Source organism: Caloenas nicobarica, chromosome 3, assembly GCF_036013445.1.
Source record: "Caloenas nicobarica isolate bCalNic1 chromosome 3, bCalNic1.hap1, whole genome shotgun sequence".
NCBI lineage: Eukaryota > Metazoa > Chordata > Aves > Columbiformes > Columbidae > Caloenas > Caloenas nicobarica.
Genome location: NC_088247.1, coordinates 1,963,616 through 1,985,255, shown reverse-complemented (window position 1 = coordinate 1,985,255; position 21,640 = coordinate 1,963,616).

Here is a 21,640-nt window from a genome sequence, read left to right as displayed (position 1 = left end):
CAAAGTGATTCTATGATTCTAGAAACAATGTCAGGAGCAAAAACTATCTAAGCTGAGGGAATAAAAATTATTCCCCACCTTTCTCTCCCAGTTTATATATAGGATGCCAGAACCCAACTGGCTCTCCAGCCCACCAGGAAAAGCAGAGAAAACTCTATAATTTTTGAAATAAGCAGGGAGAAACCCTCACCTTTTAGAAGCTTCTTGTACATAGGACAAGTGCTTTGATATCTTCATCGGGGAACGAATCACAGTGGAGCAGCCCAGCTCAGGACCCCCATGCCCTCGCACTTAAGCCAGGCTTAGCTTGGAGCACAGCACCCCATCTAACTGACCTGGAGGGCTTTGCTGGAGGCTACATCCAAGGTTTGCTCCAGACTTACTCAACATCCATCGTCACCACCGGGAGATATGTTAGGGCACTGTGGACTCAACGTGTTTCCCCACGCATCCGTGGCAGTGACTTCCACCAAGAGCAGGGCATGAAGACATGGGTGTTCAGCTAATACATCACTTCAGCAGCAGCGGCTGCCAGGAACACAACCACCTCTCCTCCACCACCTTCCTGGTTGCGTTCCACATCATCGTGATGTTTCTGAGCTTTGGCCCAGGACACTGAAAAACTGAACCTAAAGCTGCTGATGTTCACACTTCATTTATTTGGTGAGCATGCTAAAGCTTTCTCCATGAGGCTGAAGGTCAGAACTGTAGCTATTATGATGCTGAGGTGTATTTTGGGGGCACTTAGGCAACACCTGATCTCCAGCTGAGATGATGAAGCTCAGTGCAGGAGTTGGTGGCTTTGGTGCTTCATCTTACAAGCGGCTGAGGGAGCTGGGGGTCCAGCTGGAGAACAGGAGCTGAGGGGAGACCTTCTGATCTCTGACCTGCCTGAAAGGAGCTTGGAGCCAGGGGGGGTCGGGCTCTGCTCCCCAGGAACAAGCGCCAGGAGCAGAGGAAACGGCCTCAAGTTGCGCCAGGGGAGGTTGAGGTTGGATGTGGGGAACAATTTCTTCCCCAAAGGGCTGTGGGGCATTGGAACAGGCTGCCCAGGGCAGTGCTGGAGTCACCATCCCTGGAGGGGTTGGACAGATGGAGATGAGGTTCTCAGGGACATGGGGCAGTGCCAGGGCTGGATTATGGTTGGACTCGATGATCTTGAGGGTGTCTTCCAACCAAAATGATACTATGATTCTCTGAAATTCTATCTCACCGACTTCCCCATCATCTCCTCTGGCTTCAATAAGACACCATCATGGTCACTGTCCAGGGGAGACTCCCTGCTTTGGAGCCCCATCCTGGACGTCCCTGTGCTGCGGTATCAGTGTTGACCATGACGCCAGGTGCTCCACCAAGCTCTGCACTGTCTCACCTTTCCCCAGATCCCAGGATTTTGTAGCATTCTATAACTTCCTAGAGAAGAGAGGAGCTTTGCTTTCTTCCAGTGAGGACAAAAGGGAGGGGGGAGGCAGCCAAAGGCGAGGTGAGCTGAGGAACAGCATCCAGGCTTGGAGTGGGAGACCAGCTGGAAATCATTACCCTGAGAATCCAAACACAGCCACAGCACGTTGGTGAGCTCCATGTGTTGTCCTGCACCTCCTACACATTTAACCAGCTCCCGGGGCTGCAAGGGGCTTGTGGAAAGGGGTGTCACTGTCCCCGACATGCAGGACTTGAGGCTCCCCATGAAGGTACCCGCAGTGCACGGTGCAGACGTGCGGGTGGACGTCGGTGCTGCAGAGCCAAAGCATTTCAAACCCAGGTTCATGGAGGACGTGGTTGCACCATGGAGGTCCAACTTTCAGATTGGATATTAGGAAAAAATTCTTCACAGAGAGGGCTGTGAAGCAGTGGAACAGGCTGCCCAGGGCAGTGGCGGAGTCACCATCCCTGGAGGGGCTTGAAAGGAGTATAGATGAGGTTCTTAGTGACATGGTTTAGTACTAGAGTTAGGTTATGGTTGAACTTGATGATTCTGAGGGTCTCTTCCAATCAAAATGATTCTATGATGATTCTAACTGCAGGTGTGGTAGGTCCCTTGGCTTCTCCTCTGGAGCTGTCATCTGCATCTTCCCCTTCCAGATGTGGCACCTGGACCCTCCTGTTTCTCTTCCGTCTGCCACATCCACCCCTGCTGCATCTTTGGGCAAAGAGGATCCAGTATCCATTGACTCAACCACCCCCAAATTTCAGGCACCGTGGGCAGAGGGGCATTTCTCCAAGGTAAAACCAGGTGTTGTGTTGAACCATCGGGCCCGTTACACAGCAGAAGACCAAATGCTGAACACGAGTGGAAGGACAGGCTGCTGAAAAAAAAAAAAAAATTTTAAAAGAGTCTTTGGAAAAACCAAGTATTAAAGATGCTGTACAACTGCCCAGTGTTTTTCCACAAGGAATTTTCTAGCCATGAGAAGCGGACAGTGAGATTGCACGTCACTTGGTGGCAGAATCAGCTGAACCAGGACAGAGAAACCTCCAACGTGTTTCATGTCTGGTCTTGCCGTGTGCGGGGAATCAGAGCAAAACCCACTGGCCACATCCCTGCCGGTAAGAGAAAATCTCCTCTGGTTTTGAGGGTCATCAGCTGGTCCCAGGAGCCCTGGACCTAAGCCTTAGTTTACAGTGAGAAGCCAGATTCAACCTCAATTTGAAGCAGCTCCTCCGGATCTGTCATACTGAAGTTTTTAGAGAAAATGTGATCAGTGCCCAGACTTCAGCCAGGAACATAAAAATGTTACGATCATTTAATACATTCAGTGGAATCAGGATGTGAAGTATTTCTTCGGGCAGCAAGATGGTAGCATGTGGAATTCATCAAAAGGCAAAAGATCCCAACTCTCCTCTTGTTTTCACCGGCATAAATCACCTCTTACTTGAGGGGAACTTCTCCAAGAGCAGAGCTAAGCTCAACTACCCTGTTGGGTTTAACAGTTTACAACTAATATTATTGTAGCAATATATATAATACAAAGTCAGCTGCAATCACATCTCCTCAAGGTTAATTTAGTGTTTCGGAGCCATCGCAAAATTAATATGGTGACATTCAGTGGAGTATTCGGGCATTTTTTATCTTTCGTTTTGAACCCCAAATACAGAAATTGGATATGCAGCATGGTTAAAACAAGTTGGAGCTGGCAGAAAAAGGACTTAAAGTGAAAAAGAATGGTTGGAGATAGAAGAGGGTGCGTACGAGAGCCAAACAACAGCTCCAAAGGCAGATTTGACAAGAGAAGAGCGAATGAATGCACCAAACTCGAGCCTCCTAGTGAGCACAATAGCCCGAAACAATACGGAATTGTTAAAACGAAAAAGGAAAAAAAAAAAAATACAACAAATAAGTTCAGAGCGGTCGGGTTTCTTGCCAAGAGCATTTTCACATGGTTGAATATAATAAAATAAAGTGTTGGCAGAGCTCTGCCTGAAGATGATGGGATGGAGGAGAAGAAATGGCAGTGAGGGGGGTACGGCGATGAGGCCGGGGGAGCAAAAACTGCTTTGTGCTTTTCCCCGAGCGATGGCTGGTGAAGCTCCCGGGGTCCGCAGGATGCCGGCAGCGCTCTTCAAAGCGAGCGGGGACTGCGGTATTGATCTCAAGTGGAAAATATGCGGTGATGTATAGTATAACCAGCCACGGGCCAGCCGGCAGGATGAAGGGAATCTTTCTTACAAAAGAAAATTGAGTGTAACAGCGGGTCGTAGCGACTGTACCCGCCTGCTGATATTGCACGCGAGCTCTGCTCCGTCTGATCCCTGTTCGGAGGGGAAGGAGGGAGGCAGAGCTACTGCTGCAAGAAGATGATTTTGGAGAGAGATGAGGCACATACAGCTCAATTAGGAACATCTGTCTCCCATCGCCTGCACTGATGCCCGAGATCCCATCCCATCCCATCCCATCCCACCCCACCCCATCCCATCCCATCCCATCCCATTCCACCCCATCCACCCCACCCCACCCCATCCCATTCCATCCCATCCCACCCCACCCCACCCCATCCCATCCCATCCCATCCCATCCCACCCCACCCCATCCCATCCCACCCCATCCCATCCCACCCCACCCCATCCCACCCCACCTCATCCCATCCCACCCCACCCCATCCCATCCCATCCCATTCCACCCCATCCCATCCCACCCCACCCCATCCCATTCACCCCCATCCCATCCCATCCCACCCCATCCCATCTCATCCCATCCCACCCCACCCCATCCCATCCCACCCCATCCCACCCCATCGCATCCCACCCCATCCCACCCCATCCCACCCCATCCCACCCCATCCCATCCCACCCCATCCCACCCCATCCCACCCCATCCCATCCCACCCCATCCCACCCCATCCCATCCCACCCCACCCCATCCCATCCCACCCCATCCGATCCCACCCCACCCCATCCCATCCCATCCCACCCCATCCCATCCCATCCCACCCCACCCCATCCCATTCACCCCCACCCCATCCCATCCCATCCCACCCCACCCCATCCCATCCCACCCCATCCGATCCCACCCCACCCCATCCCATCCCATCCCACCCCATCCCATCCCATCCCATCCCATCCCACCCCACCCCATCCCATTCACCCCCATCCCATCCCACCCCATCCCACCCCATCCCATTCACCCCCATCCCATCCCATCCCACCCCATCCCACCCCATCCCACCCCACCCCACCCCATCCCATCCCACCCCATCCCACCCCATCCCACCCCATCCCAACCCACCCCATCCCATCCCATCCCATTCCACCCCATCCCATCCCACCCCATCCCACCCCATCCCATCCCACCCCATCCCCAAAGCCTCTTGGAGAACACTGGAAGCCCACAGATTTTCACTGTTTCACTGTTACATCCCTATTTCAGAGCTTTTTGCAACCAAAACATTGGAACAGGGAAGGGATTTTTTGCTTCACAGCAGGGGCCACAAAAGGGTGTTGTATCCCTAGGCCTTAATGCAAATTTTCTGGGGCAAAGTGGGAAAATCCAGGACTGTAACTGGCAGATGGCTGTAACCCGCCAATGTGCAAACCAAGTGCAGATTCCCGAACGGGTTTGTTTGGGAAAGCTTCTTGTTTTCTGCAGGGGTTTCTGGAGGTGAAATGCTGGGAGGTGAGCAAGAGGGGTCAGGAGGAGAAGCAGCATCTCTGAGAGCATCCACTGCACTTAGAATCATGGAATCGCAGAGCATCTTGGGTGGGAAGGGACCTTCCCAGCTCCCCCAGTGCCCCCCCTGCCATGAGCAGGGACATCTGCACCAGCTCAGGTTGCTCAGAGCCCCGTCCAGCCTGGCCTGGGATGTCTCCAGGGATGCTTCATCCACCACCTCTCTGGCCAACCTGGGCCAGGCTCTCACCACCCTCAGCGCAAATAATTTCTTCCTCATGTCCGGCCTGAATCTCCCTCCTTTAATTTAAAACCATCACCCCTTGTCCTATCACAACAGGCTCTGCTGAAAAGTCTGTCCCCATCTTTCTTATGGGCCCCTTTTAAGTCCAGCAAGGCCACACTAAGGTGTCCCCGGAGCTTCTGTTCTCCAGCTGAACCCCCAGCTCTCTCAGCCTGTCCCACAGCAGAGCTGCTCCAGCCTCGGATCATTTCTGGGGCCCCTGGTACCTGTTGGGACCCTTGAACACACCACGTTACAGCACAAAGACATTAAAGGGTAGAGTTGAATGTTCAAGTGGGATGGGAGACGAGTGGAAACAAAACCAGCATCTGGATGAGTATGGATCAGCAGATGGGACATCGCAGACACCGCCGGTCAGCTCGTGGTTGGTGGCAGACGAAGCACAGGATCACTTGCTTGGTGCAAACACTCGTGGTTTACACTCTGCAGTTGAATCTCCCCCGTTTATTTCATCGATTCAGGAGACAGGGCAGATGTCACCATCAGGGGGGGCTGCTCCTGGTGGATGCTGGTGGGACATCCAGGGTAAGTTCAGCCTTTTGCAGCCCCTGAACAGCAGCTATTTAACCAGATGAGCTGAAAAAATAGCATCCTTGAGGCCAAGGAAATCAGAGCTGCGTAACAGTCTGCTTGTCCCAGAGTCACCCTGCGCGCTGTCTTGAATGAGAGAATAAGCCAACAGGAAATGTAATTGAAGCAAAAAGAGATGACTTAGATCAAAATTGCCAATTTGGCTCCGATTCTGAACTTCCCCAACTGGAGAAATTCAGATCTGCAAGTCAGATCCAGACCATTTATCAGGACAGCTTACACTCACACTCTCTCTTTCTCAGGTACAACCTTGGCCAAAATAAAATTAGAAGTTATTGAAAGCATCTCCTGGAGGTGCAGCACCTGCCCTTCAAGCACATGAATTTCCCCAGACCTGTGGATGAGGTGGTATTTTTAATTTTGCTCAGTGTGATGCCTGGGATTTTTTCCAAGTCCCGGTCAATCGAAAGCATCTTGGGGCTGCATGGGGTCGAGCATCTTCTCCAGTAAAAGAGAAAAGCTCCTTGAGTAGCCCCAGAAATGCCAAGGGAGGGCACGTGGCTGAAAAGCCAGAGCAGGAGGAGCGATGCAGCCGGCAAATTTTGGGGCTGACGGAATGACATTACGGAGAAAATTCAGTTCCAGAACGAAGCAAAAAAATACTGAAAAAAACTTTACTAAAGATGATAATTGCTTTTATGAGAGCTGCCAAGGATCTGTTGGCAAGGGACTGAAAAATGAGGCAGAATAAAAGAGGAAAGGGAACAGCACAGTGAAGAAATTAATCGTGGGAGTGGTGCTTTTTCACATTTAGTTTTCCTTTTAAATTTACTGTTAGAAGGGGCTGTATTTTGGAGGAAGTCATTGATAGTGGCACTTCCCAATTTGCTCTCCAAAGCAAGATTCAAAACCACTCGCCCTTGCCGCATTGTTGGGAGAAAGGTAAATAAAATTACCCCTTTTTCAATGAGGTGGCGAGAGTGAAGCCTCGGTCAGGTCCAGAGACTGAGGAAATCTGGGATCTTCAGGGATTTGCACCAGTTTCCATCATCTGCCAGTTTGCCCAGGAAAACTTCGCTGCCGCTCCCAAGGCTCAGTGACAGGTGTGACAAAGAGCCAGGAGATGAATTGAGGAAATCTGAACTCCTGCTTCATGCTACGAGCCAAACTCGCACACGTTTCGGTGGAAAATGGGGTCCTGTGCACGCACCAGTCGTACGCTCCAGAGGAGCCCAGTCCAGCATCTTCTGTGAACTGGTCATAGAATCGCAGGATGGTTTGGGTTGAAGGACCTTCCCAGCTCCCCCAGTGCCCCCCTGCCATGGGCAGGGACATCTGCACCAGCTCAGGTTGCTCAGAGCCCCGTCCAGCCTGGCCTGGGATGTCTCCAGGGATGCTTCATCCACCACCTCTCTGGCCAACCTGGGACAGGCTCTCACCACCCTCAGCACAAACAATTTCTTCCTTGTATCTAGTCTGAATTTTCCCTCTTTTAATTTGAACTCGTTATTCCTTGTCCTATCACTACAGGCCCTACTAAAAAGTACGTATATCACGGTTAAAAAATTTATATCATGGTGAAAAAGAGGCTGGCAGGGTCAGCGTAACTCTGTACGAGTTATCCCCAGCTCTCAAACTGCCTCTTGGAGCCCTCAGGAGGAGAAAGCAAACTGAGAGATGCCCTAATTTATATTAGGATCTAGGCAAGGATTAACAAGTTGTAAGATAACGGTACAATCTGCTTGCACCATCCTCCAGTAACCCTGTGTCGAATGCAGCATCGCCGCCTTCGCAGATGAATGGGGCTGGTTCATTAATAGCTGATGCCTGGGCCAGAAAACTCATTTATTTTAAATCATTAGCAGAATGGAAAAGGATCACCCTGTAGGTTAGAAACAGTCTATACAACCCCTGATTTTAGATTTTCTCTTTGGATGGGGTAGTTTTAGCTTCCTTAGATACCATCGTGCTGGATATAATAAAGAGATAAGCAGCCTCAGACGCTGTTAAACATCAGATGAAAGATGCAGCCGTCGTCAGCACTGAAGACGTCAGGCGTGTGGCATTCCAAGTTATGTGACCTATGGGAGAATGACAAGAAAATCCTGAAATTTTATTCTAAAAAGGAAATTGCGAGGCTATGAATGAATCCTTGTGCCGCTAACGAACGCCATTGCCAGAGCTCAGCTGGTATTTTAGGGGATGCTGGTATGCTCAGGGCAATAAAAGCCCATGCTCATTTTCATGTTTATGCAATTAGAAATACAAATGCGTGAGGGAAAACACTTTATCCCAAGAAAATTCCCTGTTGCAGAGATTTGCTGGAGCACCCGCTTTACAGAGGGGTGTGAAAAATAAGGCAGCAGCGAACTCAGGAAGGCTGATGTAGATGGAACCGTGTCAGTAGACGAGTTTTCTCATTTTTGGGGGATAATCTTGTGGCTCTTGCTGTTAAAATCCCATTAATCTTCTGCTGCCCAGTGAAGGTGGGTGCTGGGGTGCCTGTGTGGTGGTGGCAGCTCTTTGGTGCATCCAGGCGTTTTGGACCTTGCAGCCAAACACCTTCCTGCATGAACCAGAGCTGAGACAACCGAAGCCACCCAGGAGCTCAGAGGAGCACCCAGAACCCACCGAACTTCTGCCATGGCCACGATGCAGCCCAGGACAGCCTGTCCATCCTGGGAATCCTGATTTTGGAGTTTCAAAGGCATTGGTTTCATGGACCAATCAGCCCATACACCATTTTCCTGACTCCTGTCCAGCCACCGACTTCTCCATCTGTACCTCCAGCGCGTTTTGTACCTCCCTGCAAATGTCCACGAAGGGGTGAGGGCAACAGGGAAATCAAATCTGCCACCTTCCCACAGGTCATGTCCATACAGTGGTTTTCAGTCCTGGCTCCATCATTTCCTGCTCCCCAAACCCCTCTGAAGAACTGGGACCAGACATGAGGAAGAAATTGTTTGCGCTGAGGGTGGTGAGAGCCTGGCCCAGGTTGGCCAGAGAGGTGGTGGCTGAACCATCCCTGGAGACATCCCAGGCCAGGCTGGACGGGGCTCTGAGCAACCTGAGCTGGTGCAGATGTCCCTGCTCATGGCAGGGGGGCACTGGAGCAGCTTTGAGGGTCCCTTCAACCCAAACCATCCTGCGATTCTCTGATTAGATGATGGGAAAAGGCCTGGCACAAGGTTGGCAAATCCTTGCCTCTTGTAATTTAGTCTCTAAAAGAGCTCCGGTCAAATATTCACAAACTATACCCTTGGCAACCCACGAGTTTCATCAGTTCTGTTCTCACATGAGGTTTGCATCAATTTAACTATATCAGTGTGGCTGTGCTAATGCTAAAGGCCTCAGTCCAGGTAAGATCTGCCCAGCAGCACTGATGGTCTGAAACGGTTGGACTCGATGATCTTGAGGGTCCCTTCCAGCCAAAATGATTCTTGATTCTATGAAACAGCAGCTTGGGTAAAACTGAATCATCCCCATATAACTGTGCAGCCCAACAGCTCTAAAACCAACGACTTAAGTCAGTAATATTAGCTAATTTGGCAGATAACACAGTATTAAGTTCAGGAAAGGAGGGAAGATTAAGGAATTTCAGCAAAAGCAGGAAAGCTCCGTGTTGGAAGCATCACCCGCCGTGCCTGTGTCTGCGGGGAAACAAAGCGGATTTGGGCATGAAAAGCTGAAAGTAGCTTTTATACACTAAGCTGCCTGCCACCAAGATTTCGATATCTTTTTCCACTTATCATCCATTGAATTGGATTTTAGGGATAATATTTTAGCTCCTGAAAGTGTTCCCAGTGATTTTATGTTTGACGAAGGTCCTGCTGGCTTTGGCGGAGAGAGTCAGACCTTCCACGAGAAAACACGGTTATTTTATGTTTTGTGAGGCGTAGTGTCACCATATAGCCATTAACCAAAGAAAAGCAAACCATAGGATCACCAAGAGGGGGAAAATGGAATGTCCTCTTCCTCTGACCTCCAGTTCCGTCTTCAAGTTATCCTGTGTTTTTGGAAATACCGCTACGATCAGGTGGCAAAGACATGGGTGCAGTTTGCCTGTGTACGCCTATGGAGGAGGTTTGAGGCAAGCCAGGCTCTCTGCCTCCCTTGCTGGCTTGTTTCCACTCAGAATTCAGCAACTGGGGAACTATTATTGGATATTTCATACATAGCAGATGGCTCTGCATTTGCTGAATCCTAAATGAAAACCACCAAGCCAGCAAGAAAATAATATTCCGTATTTCACCGTCCTTGGACGTGCTGTGGTCTCTCTGGGAAGAACGCAGAGCGTCCTCGGGGAGGGCGGCCGCACCAGTCGAGACTACGAGAACAAAAGGGATACAAGAAATAATACGTATTTATCTGATGTGCAACGTTAGATTAATTTGCCATCTGCATGGGCAGAGAGCTGCATGGCTGTAGCAGCAATAGTTCTCTGATGTAGAAGATCAAGTACAAAGATGAGAAATCAAACCTCCAAGGGAACAGGGAGGTAGAACTCAAAAAAAAAAACCAACCAAGAAACCAACAAAAAAAGAACCTGAGATGTGTCAGGGAGAATTCTTGACATGGAGAAAAATTTATTCCCTGAGCTAAGGAGCAACATTTTGATGCCAGGATCTTAAAGCACTAGGCAAACACAAATTAAACCTTGTAATCTGGTACTTCAATAAGTATTGTTATCCTCGGTTCTGTCAGTGAGGAGACAGACACAGGCAAGTCCAGCGACTTTCTTCGATGTTCAAGTCACGTCTGCAGCGTAACTGTGTCTGCAACTCCCATCCCCGGCTCCCAGCCCTGTCCTCCCAACACAAAACCTGCCCGACTTCTGGGAGCGGATTCCTCAGCTCTCCCAGGCAAGAAAATACCATGAGGCTCCTCCCAGGACAATCTCCATCCTCTTTGCTGAGCAAAACACGACGAAAAGCTTCTCCCCCCTCCCAGCGTACACCCACATGTGTATGGGGATGGCAAAATCCTGGAAACCCAAACCCTGTACGCTTAATTTCAGTAATATCCTCTGGAATAACTCCCTAGCACCAGGATTTTCATTATTATCCCGAACTGTATTTATCAAGATGGTTTCAACAGTTGCACAAAACTTTGGGGCAAATAAATATTTGATATATGGACATTAGCTGTAGCATGGAGAGTGTTGGTCTCTTCGGCCAAGGAACAAGCGCCAGGACCAGAGGAAACGGCCTCAAGTTGCGCCAGGGGAGGTTGAGGTTGGATGTGGGGAACAATTTCTTCCCCGAAGGGCTGTGGGGCATTGGAACAGGCTGCCCAGGGCAGTGCTGGAGTCACCATCCCTGGAGGGGTTGGACAGACGGAGATGAGGTTCTCAGGACATGGGGCAGTGCCAGGGCTGGGTAATGGTTGGACTCGATGATCTTGAGGGTCTTTTCCAACCAAAACGATTCTATGATTCTCTGATTTCCAATTGTACAGAGCTGGTTTTATAATCTGTATTTTATTTGCCATTTCATAGCCTATTTATAGAATCATTTAGGTTGGAAAATATCTCTGAGATCCTTGAGTCCAACCACAATTGATTTTTACTTTGTAGCCCAGGTGACATCAAGAAGCATTTCCCCATGAGGAGGTTTCAGCTCAGTAAAGGAAGCCCATCTGCCTTTTCTCACAGTATTTGCTCTGTCTTTTCAGCAAGGTAAACCCCGCAAAAAGGGCCTGTAAGTATTAAGGTTATGCTTTCTAAGAAGCCAGGAACAACTATAATACCAGCATCCGTGGCCTCTTGGCAGATCTTCCCAGCAGCGGGGTTAACACAGCCAGATTTTCAGAAGGAGAAAGAGGATGATGTGTGACTTCCAAGAGCATCTCACCTCCTCCCAGGCTGCTGTCGTTAGTGCTGCCTGATTTGTTTGCAAGGGCAGAGCCAAAACCACTAATAAAACTTGCATTGAAGAAATGGAATAAAGAAGTGGAAAGTCTCCATAAAAATAAAGAATCGCTTTCTGGTCCCTGTGGGCTTTCCTTCTTTTTCTCTTCCTATTCTCTACTTTTTTGTCATCGCAATTTTCCCCATTTAATATGTTTTCTTCAGACTGCTTTTCGTCCCTCTGCTTCTTTAAAATGCTCTCCATGAGATGCAGTTCTTTTCTGACTGACTGTTAATTCTTCTGATACCTCACTATTTCTTTTCTCCACTCTCTTTCACTTCTGTCCCCCTTCTTGTCTCTACCAACATACTGCCCAAACCCCACCCCGTCATTTCCGAATCCATCCTTGCAACAACACCCCTACAGAAGAGAAATTCTGCATTTTGCAGCCTGTGGCGTGCAACTCAACAGGAACTGAGGCGGGGATTTGTGCCCTCTGGTGTTAAGATACCTGGTGGTGGGGTGGAAATTAGAGACCTGGCTTCACAGGGCTCCCCATGAACCCGTGGGAAGAGCCAAGACAGTTCCCAAGGTGGCAGCTTGCCCGGTGGCTCTTGGTGTTGAAGGTGGATGGGACAACTTGCTTCGGGAGCCTGGGTGCCACAGCAAGTGTTAAAATGAGGTGGGATGGATCCAGGAGTACGCAACTGCTCAGAACACACAGAATTTCTGCTTTTAAGTGAAGACATAGAATCACAGAATCATTTTTGGTGGAAGAGCCCCTCAAGGTTATCAAGTCCAGCCGTTCCCCCACCCCTGGCACTGCTCCATGTCCCTGAGAACCTCATCTCTGTCTGTCCAACCCCTCCAGGGATGGTGACTCCAGCACTGCCCTGGGCAGCCTGTTCCAATGCCCCACAGCCCTTCGGGGAAGAAATTGTTCCCCACATCCAACCTCAGCCTCCCCTGGCGCAACTTGAGGCCGTTTCCTCTGGTCCTGGCGCTTGTTCCTGGGGAGCAGAGCCCGACCCCCCCTGGCTCCAAGCTCCTTTCAGGCAGGTCAGAGATCAGAAGGTCTCCCCTCAGCTCCTGTTCTCCAGCTGAACCCCCAGCTCCCTCAGCCGCTCCCATCACACTTGTGCTCCAGCCCCTTCCCCAGCTCCGTTCCCTTCTCTCAACTCGCTCCAGCACCTCTAGGCCTTTCTTGGCGTGAGGGGCCCAGAACTGACCCCAGGATTCAAGGTGCAATGATCTCCAGTTTCTCCTCTCCCTACTACTTCTTCTCCATATTCCCATGGTTCTTCCAATCTGACTTTATTTCTCCATGTTCCTCCCTGTTGCAGTTATCCCCCTTCAGTATAGTCATCCCATGGTTTCTTTCTGCACCACTAAGGTCTCTTCTTTCCCCTTTCCGAACTGTCATCTCCTTGTCTTTCCTTTTCTCTTGGTTTCCCAACAGTTCACCCGCACTCTTGCAGTCAGAGCACTGGAGTCCTGCACCAAAAAGCTGTTAGGAGACTGGAAACGATAAGTAGAAATAGATGGTTGGTTCTCATCTCAACTACACGGCAAACATTACTGCTACGTAGGGTTCTGCAGTTTGTCTGGTTTTTAATGCATTTATTAAAAGCCTGATTGGGAGAGGTGCAGTAATGACAGGATTTCAGGTGAGGTTCAGTTCGGCAGTTTCTACAGAAAACAAAACAAAACAAAAGACCCAAACATTTTTCAAAGGCATTGATGCAAATCAAATCAGCAGCAACACGGTGGTAGGTACCACGGGCAAGAACTGCAATGGAAATAAAACTGCTCTTCAACTACATCTTTCAAGAGAAGGCCAAGCACATCGTTGTAGACAGATCTTGCTCAGTAAGCAATTTGATAGGAAACAAGCAAGCAAATTTTGGGGTTGCACAAAGAAAAGCGCGTGGAGGAATGGGGTGTAGCACCTTCGTGGACATTCGCAGCTGCACGTCTCGAATCCTGTCTCACACAGTATTGCAGAACTGCGGGGGGTTCAGAGCTGCCCACCCCAACGAGCAGGATCCTCCAGCACTAAACAGATCATGAGGGCAAAGCGACGCTGTTTCCCAACGAGACAAGGAGAACAAAAGCTGACATTTAGGCCCAAAACCGGCAAATTACAGAACGCGAAGCCTACTGTGGTGACCAGCTCTCCAACTAACTTCACCGAGATTTCTTGCTGTGGGTTTGCTAATGCTTTAGCTGCTCGCTGCACCTGTTGCAACTCAATAGTAAGTTTACTCAAGGGATCCCACACTAGATGGTCTTGGCTGTACCAGAGGGTGAATACTGCACGTGTTTTACCTCTTTATCTGCATTAGAGACATTACACACACATTTTACTCTGGGAGAGTGTGAGCTATTTGATGTGATCCCCACCAAAAGGGATGTGGAGAAACAATATAAGCAGAGCTGCCATCTCCAAGAATCATTAACTATTAATTGGTGCCACGCACACGGAGTTATTCCCTCACTAGGAGCACAAGATCTTTCAGACTGTATTTAGCAGGACTTATTTAATTCCATGTTCACAGTGTATTTCTAAATCTGTCAGTACACCGTTACCAAACGATGGACCTTTAATATTGACTATTAAACCATTTGGGGTAACGCGAGTCCAGTTTGCCCAGACATACATTTTCTGACAGGTTGCTGGGTTTTCTTTTGCATGCGTAATACCTCAGCTCACATCTCTTGATAATGTGGTCCCATTTCATTTCTAGAACTGGAACTTAAATCAATCTGGACATCGGTTTTTACATAACACGTGTTCATGGTAATAGGTATTTTTGTGGTAAGAGCTCGTTGTTGAGAGAGCCGACTAATTCATCAGTAGTCTCAACAGCAAACAGTTGCATTTGGGAACAAGCTGTACTAACGCTAAAAATATTCTCCAGTTTGAACCCTTTTTATTGTAAAAAAATTTACGTGTTTCTATTGCTTTTGGTTCATATTTTATGATCCCGATATGACTTCATTAAATTTTCCCTGGATTCCTAAATTTGACATTCACCGTCATTGAACACGGTGTGTGGCACCTCCTCAGTTGGGCAGCTCTTGGCTAGAGGTTCCATACAGAAGGAGTTAAAAGCTTTCAGCTGATAAAACAGTATCAAACGGGCCTCTTACAATGTTGTATAGCATTGTACCAGTCGTGAGCCCGCGCTGGAAATATTTCCTTTACTTAGGGGCCACATTTTCGCTCAACTTTGAAAAAAAATCAAAATATTTTTGGTGATGCAACAGCCTTGTTGCCACTGCAGGGAAGTCCTGTATTGCTAAACCCACGGGTTTCTTTTTCTCAGGAAGGATCCATGATTATTAAAGGAGAAAGCCATGAGCTAAATATGTTTAATTCCTAGTTTTATTTACCGCCATGTTCTGGGATTTTATATTCAGTTTAACCTCAGGCTGTGGGATTCTCCAGTCACATGTCTCAGGTCACTCTGATGTCCAAGCTCCGTTATAATTCCTCTCATTTGCACTAATTTTCCACCAATTACAAGAAGGACAATCTCTCCGATTCAGGTTATTGCCATTTTTAACATCGTACTTTCCACGAACTGCAGCATCCTGAAGTGTTAACAATGTTAGTGACCCTTTGCAACAACTTTTGTCACCTTCAAAGCAGCAGAACCGGTTACGATTATCAATATCAGGAGGCACCAACAGAAATAGAGTTGCCCCCGTTTGAAGCTGGAATTGGTTTTTTAATTTTTAAAAATTTTTAAATTTTCCCTGCCCTTATTCTCCTCCCGTTCCTTTCTTGCTTCTGATTTCAGCCGTAGCAGCTGACCAACAAGGGAAGTTGTTAAATACTCACAAAAGGTGTAAGAAAAGCAACCGAAGCAGAGAAAACCCAATATTTAATATTCCATGATTTTTCATTCTTCTGTGCTACCTGTGAAGGACAAAACGGAGAAAATTTTGTTCGTGATGTATAGATTTCAGGTTGTGACAAGGGTCCCCATCTTCCCTTTGGACTTCATTGATTTGAAATGACAAAGAACTCATTAACTACAAACACTTCTTCCCATTTATCCTGCATGTTGTACTCCTGAAGCACCACCTTTTCCTCTTTCCTCTCTCCTTGGCTGCTTCCCCTGTATTTTCTCGCATTTCTAATCACTTCTGGTGTATCTGTTCTCCAGGTTAAAGCATCTGCCTCTGCAGGGGTCTCTGGAACAAGGACCTAATTAACGGCACAGGATTTCAGGAAGGTGGGAGCTCAGCAGACCCCAGGTAGGATGAGCCATTTTTGAGGATAACAAGATACCCGGGATCCTCATAGTGAAGGACAACAAAATTATTTGGAAAAAATGTTTTTTTCTTTTCTTCCACCTCGTGCTTCAAGTTGCAAGTACCGCTCCTAATGATGAGGCAATGGGGAAGATCATAGAATCATGGAATCAGTTTGGTTGGAAAAGACCCTCAAGGCCGTTGAGTCCGACCATTAACCAACCCTGGCACTGCCCCATGTCCCTGAGAACCTCATCTCCGTCTGTCCAACCCCTCCAGGGATGGTGACTCCACCACTGCCCTGGGCAGCCTGTTCCAATGCATCGCAACCCTTCCCATGAAGAAATTTTTCCTAATATTCGATCTGAATCTTCCCTGGTGCAACTTGAGGCCGTCTCCTCTCGTCCTAAGATTTTGCATTAAACCTCTATCGGCAGCGACCAACGCAACAGTCACCTGGTGGTCACCATGGCGGCGTCAGCACCAAGGGTGGAAGGGACACTGGTGGCACCTGCGGTGATTCAAGATCTCAAATTAGTGGGGAAGTGGTTGTGGTGGCATCAACCCTCTTCTCTTCTTCCCAACGAAGTGATGGTGGGAGCCAGAGTCGAGGTGGAGGAGCAGGAATCTGGCCTTGGGCGCTCTTGGAAACGACAGAGGGAAGGAGATGGACTGACAGGTCTGTCTGACGGCAGCAGGTCTGGTGAACCTCATGAACTACTCCTGGGTGTAAAAGGAAGCACTTAAGTACCTACTGGCTGCACGAGGGCTTTCGTGCTCTTCAAACTAGTCAAGCAGATGATACTTCAAAGGCATTAAAAGTAGGTTAAGGAAAAGTATTTCACAGACTGAGCAGATATCTGAATAAAACTGACAGTCTTTAAGCACAGATGAGTAAATAGAGGGGGTTCTCAGGGGGATAATCTCTGTAGGGTTAGAGAATAGCTCGGCTTTATTCCCTGTTCAGCACTTGGTCTCTCCGGCGCGATTGCCAAAAAAGGACAAGTTACACCAACTCTGATGGGAGTTATTCCACTCACCAACAGACTGAAAGAATTTGTCCTTTTTCTTTTTTTTTTTTTTTTTTTTTTTTAACACAGGCCACCTAAAAGCCAGCAACAAAAAAAAATACCACCAGGAAAGAATGACAAAATACTCTTTTCTTTTATATTCAGTATTATCTAATTAACCCAGCAATTTACAATTGGGGTGAATTGCAGATAAAGGCAAACACGGGCACTGATAGGGATGAGTGATCTGACCTGTGCGAGGGCTCGGGACCTTAAATGGGCTGAAAAAAGCTGTTTAACACTTTCCTCTTAACCCTTAACCATCTAGAACCAGCTCCCCTGCATCTAATGAGTCCACTTTAAAGGGCTCCGGAGCATATTTAAATGCACTTAGAAATATAATTTACTTCTGTGATTAGTAACACTTGAGCTGACTAAAACCGAAATAGTGTATTTCCCCACCCCCCCCTTTTTTTAGCCTTTTGCTCTGATGAGATAAGGAAATGAGGTTACACGGTTTCCCTTTAGAGTTTATAATCAGCCACACTATTTTAATAATCTGCATTTAGTTCCACTTTCTGTTTCTTAAATGCCAGGACAATGCAGCAGTGTTTTGGTTGCAGGCTCCACAGGAAGACATTTCAAAACCCAACAAACACGATCACCACAATTTTTTATCATTATTATTTTTCCTCTTAAATGTCACGAGATATTTCTACCCACAGGAAAGTTTGTAAATCTTTTTACAAGTGATTTCTCACCTTAAGCCATCTAATTCTAGGGAATTAAAAATTAGCTTTTTAAAAAAAACTACGCATTAGCTTGAGTAACTTTTCAACCCATAAGAGATCAGCAGATCCACGTGATCTGCTCTGAGAATCCACCAGCACTAAGTGCTGTGCCTGGCAGGAAATTTTTGCAGAGCCTGGTATTCCTTGTGGTAGGAAATATAAAGCTTTGGTATCACTGATTTGAGAACAACAGGATTCTGTGTAAGTGTGTCACCAAAAATGAGTATATCTACGTGTAACAGTAGTTAGCAAAACACTACAACCTCCTTTTTGCAACCAGCGCTGTCATTAAGTCGTCCGGTGTTCTAAGAAATGAAATAATTATCCTACGAAAGACAGGAATTAATAATAGTAACAATAACTTCAGTTAAGTGCATAAATATAAACACATTATTAATCATTAACAGAAATCAGCCCATTAATATTGCTTCAAAGCAGAGGAACTGTAGGCAACTGAGATTTCCTCTGTATTTTAAATTGGGCCACTTGTTCTCCAGCTTTATTAAATGAAAAAAGTGCTTGTTTAGGGAAAAAAAAAATCTGTTGCTATTTCGCATGGCTGTCCCTCTTTTGACACCATCTGTGGGCAGATTAAACACTGAGATCTGAATCAACATCTCTGCGTTTAATCTCTTGCTGATACTTGCGCAGATTGAGATGTAAAAAATAAATGATTACAGGGGGTTGGCCAGTCGTACAAGTGTGAGTTACAGCAGTGCCATCCTAAGGAATTTCTTAAGTCAAATGTAAATATGACCCCGGAATTATGGAAGCACACGTTTTCGCTCTCTGAGGTCTAACAAAAACACCAAAGCTTTCTCTCCGCTTCAACGCGGCATCAGAAGCGCTTTGCAACGTACCCCCGGACTCTCCGCAGCTTCTGAAGCTGAAATTAAAGTCCACGGAGTTTCCTGCGGGACATTAAGTGTTTTCCTTCTAATTGTTTGCGATTTGCTCTCCGCCGTGCCCGCGCTTGGCGCCGATACTGTAAAAAGCCACCGGCAGATGCGAAGCCGTCGCTTTGCAGCCAGGAAAGCAGAAGAAACGCGCGCTGGGGGCTTTTCTACCCACGGGGAATAACTCGGCGGCAACAGACGCGGCGAAGTTACAAACCGCACACTTTTGCCCTCGCATCCAGTGTAAAATAGGTCACGGCAGAGAGACTCTGTGGCTTTAAGTGTTGCCCGGCCTGAGCCGGATTATCATTAGGTTACGTAACTGCTTGATGAGCTGCTTTTCATTAAGGCTTCCCCAAGCGGTGCTGGGAGCGGGTGCTGCCTTCAGCAACCATCCTGGGCAAGGATTTCATTCTGCTCCGAGCCCCCGCGTCTCCAGCCAGGCCCAGGTGTTTGCGTGAACTACGCAGGTGTCTGAACGCGAAACAACTCATTAACCTCAACGGGCTCGTGCATTAATTTCGGCTAAAGCATGCTTGCAAAGTTGTAAAAGTAAGAGGTTTGGAAAAGGCGTTGAATTGGTGTGTTGAAAGCATCTTACTCTCGGCTTGGAGCTTTTGGTGGTTTTTTTTTTAGTGAAATGCGTTCTCTGGTGCATAAAAACCCCAAACTTTCATATTTTAGGTGGTCTTGAACACCAGCAAACAGGCTATCACGCAGGAAATGATGGCACAATGCTGCACACCTGCTCCTGAGACCTTAGAAGGTGGAAAAAATGTAAAACAAAACAGATTTCAATCATATCCTCACGCAGACTCAGAAGCACCAGGTAGTACCTTCAGGTGCCAAAGTGCTGGTGTCCGTTGCTCTGTCCCATCTCAGGACGAGCTGGAGGACAAGGGACGTTCATCCTGACGTCTCAATTCTTCCACGTTCCACGCAGGCGGATGCCTTCTGCAATCCTGGTGACCTGCTAGTCCAGATGCCATCGTCAGATGTCATTCTGGTCCCCTTCTCCTGCCTTTTGTTCCTCCCGGTGCTCCCACACTTGGCATTCCTGCTCAACCCCTCATTTAGGGCAATCTTAATGTTTTAATTACATTTTTAGGGGATAAGTAAGTCAGTAGTAAGGGAGGAGCTCAGCACTCCTCAAGGGCTCAGTGTGAAACAGAGTCAAGCTCATATTCAGGAGTTACATGGAGCTCTAAAGAATCATATACGTACTAAATAGAGACAATCCTATTATCAAAGAAATTATTTATTACTTATTACAATGCTGAATTTGGCCAAGAAGCTTTAAAGAACTCCATACTATTAATTTGGCCTTCTCAGATTAACAACTTGTGGCTTACAAGAAACTCTGAAAAGCGTCTGCTTCCTAAACGGAAATAAAGCCTGAAAATGCCCTTTAGTGCAAGTGAGTTGTACAGAAAAATGTGCTACGGGTGACAGCGTCACACCGAGGGTTGGTGTCAGGGAACAGGACAACCAGGAGACCTCGACACTGTGTTGGTTGGGGATTCCATCACTCATTTGTTGCTTGACCCCCACTTAAACCTCTTAAACACTGCTTTGCCCATGTAAAACGAAGAGGATCAAATAATCTTGTTTTACAAAGTGCTCAGGCTAGAAAGATCGAACAACAGTAAATTATTTGTCAGTTGGAAATTAAGCTGCTCTCAGATAAAGTCTCACCCACCGTGGTATCACTTACCTGGTGGGAGAGACCTGTATTTTGGATTTAATTCTAGGAAGTTTTGAAATAATTTCATTTTGTTGATGGATTTCATTTCTATTTCATGTGTATTTCAATGAGACATTTAATCTTTTTCCTAATACTTTTTGAAGTCTCATTCATTTAAATTGTCAAAGCCTGACAGCTCCGTAATGTACTTAAAACCAGCATTGTTTATACTCGCATTCCATTTAAAAATTAGCCTGCAGATTAAAGTAATAAAAATGGTTTTATACTTCTCAGCGCTAATATCACTGAAAACTTACAACGTCCCTGCTGCCGGAGATTAGCTCATGTATTACTTTCTCATGAGGAATTCGCGGAGAGGAAATATTCTAACACTGAGTTTTGTTATTAGTTGTGAAGGCTGAACATTTTCTGCCTGAATAAAACCCAAGTGGGCACAGCCTGCAGAGGCACTGGAGAGCTGGCAACGCAGGAAAGCTCCCGACTTTTGCAGAGCTTCCTTCCTTCGCCGCTGTCGCGGAGCGAGCGGGACCAGAAGGAATCTATCAGCGCTTCCACCTCGGTGTGTTGCAACCAAGGGTCATGCAGCAGCATGCAGCGGCTGCTCGCGTCGCCTCAGCCCCTACCAAGAACGCAATTAAAGGAGAATCGGGAGCATTCCTTCGTTACCTCGCGGACAGGGGTTTGGACCTCGGTTTGGCCGGGGGTGCGCGATCTCAGGTTGCCACTCTCCTCCGTCTTGTTGCTCTACCGCATCCCCGCTTGTTCCGATCCTTTTGTTCACAAGCACGGGCCTGAAATTCTTCTAAAATAAGAAGTTCACTAACTATTTGTCTAGTTGAAGATAGACAAAACATACAGTATTTTATACACAAACGCACCTACAGTTAGGCAGGTTGGGACGAATATAAAATGGCCCGGGAAACATCTTATCGATCCCAAAATAACAAGAAAAAAAACCACAACTCATAAGCCTGTGATCAATACCTCCTGTCCCTTTACTTGCTGAAGGGTTAACTTGGGTTTATCCTGCCCATCCCCTTCACAGGTGCTGCAGACATAGTCACTTATTGAATACAGCTGGCATGGGCTTTTTTCTGAGAAGCAAGAACCTCAGGGGTAACTGGGACCCCAGGAAAGGTGCAGGTTTCTGAGGGAGACAAAAAAATCCAGTTCAGATGATGATGCAG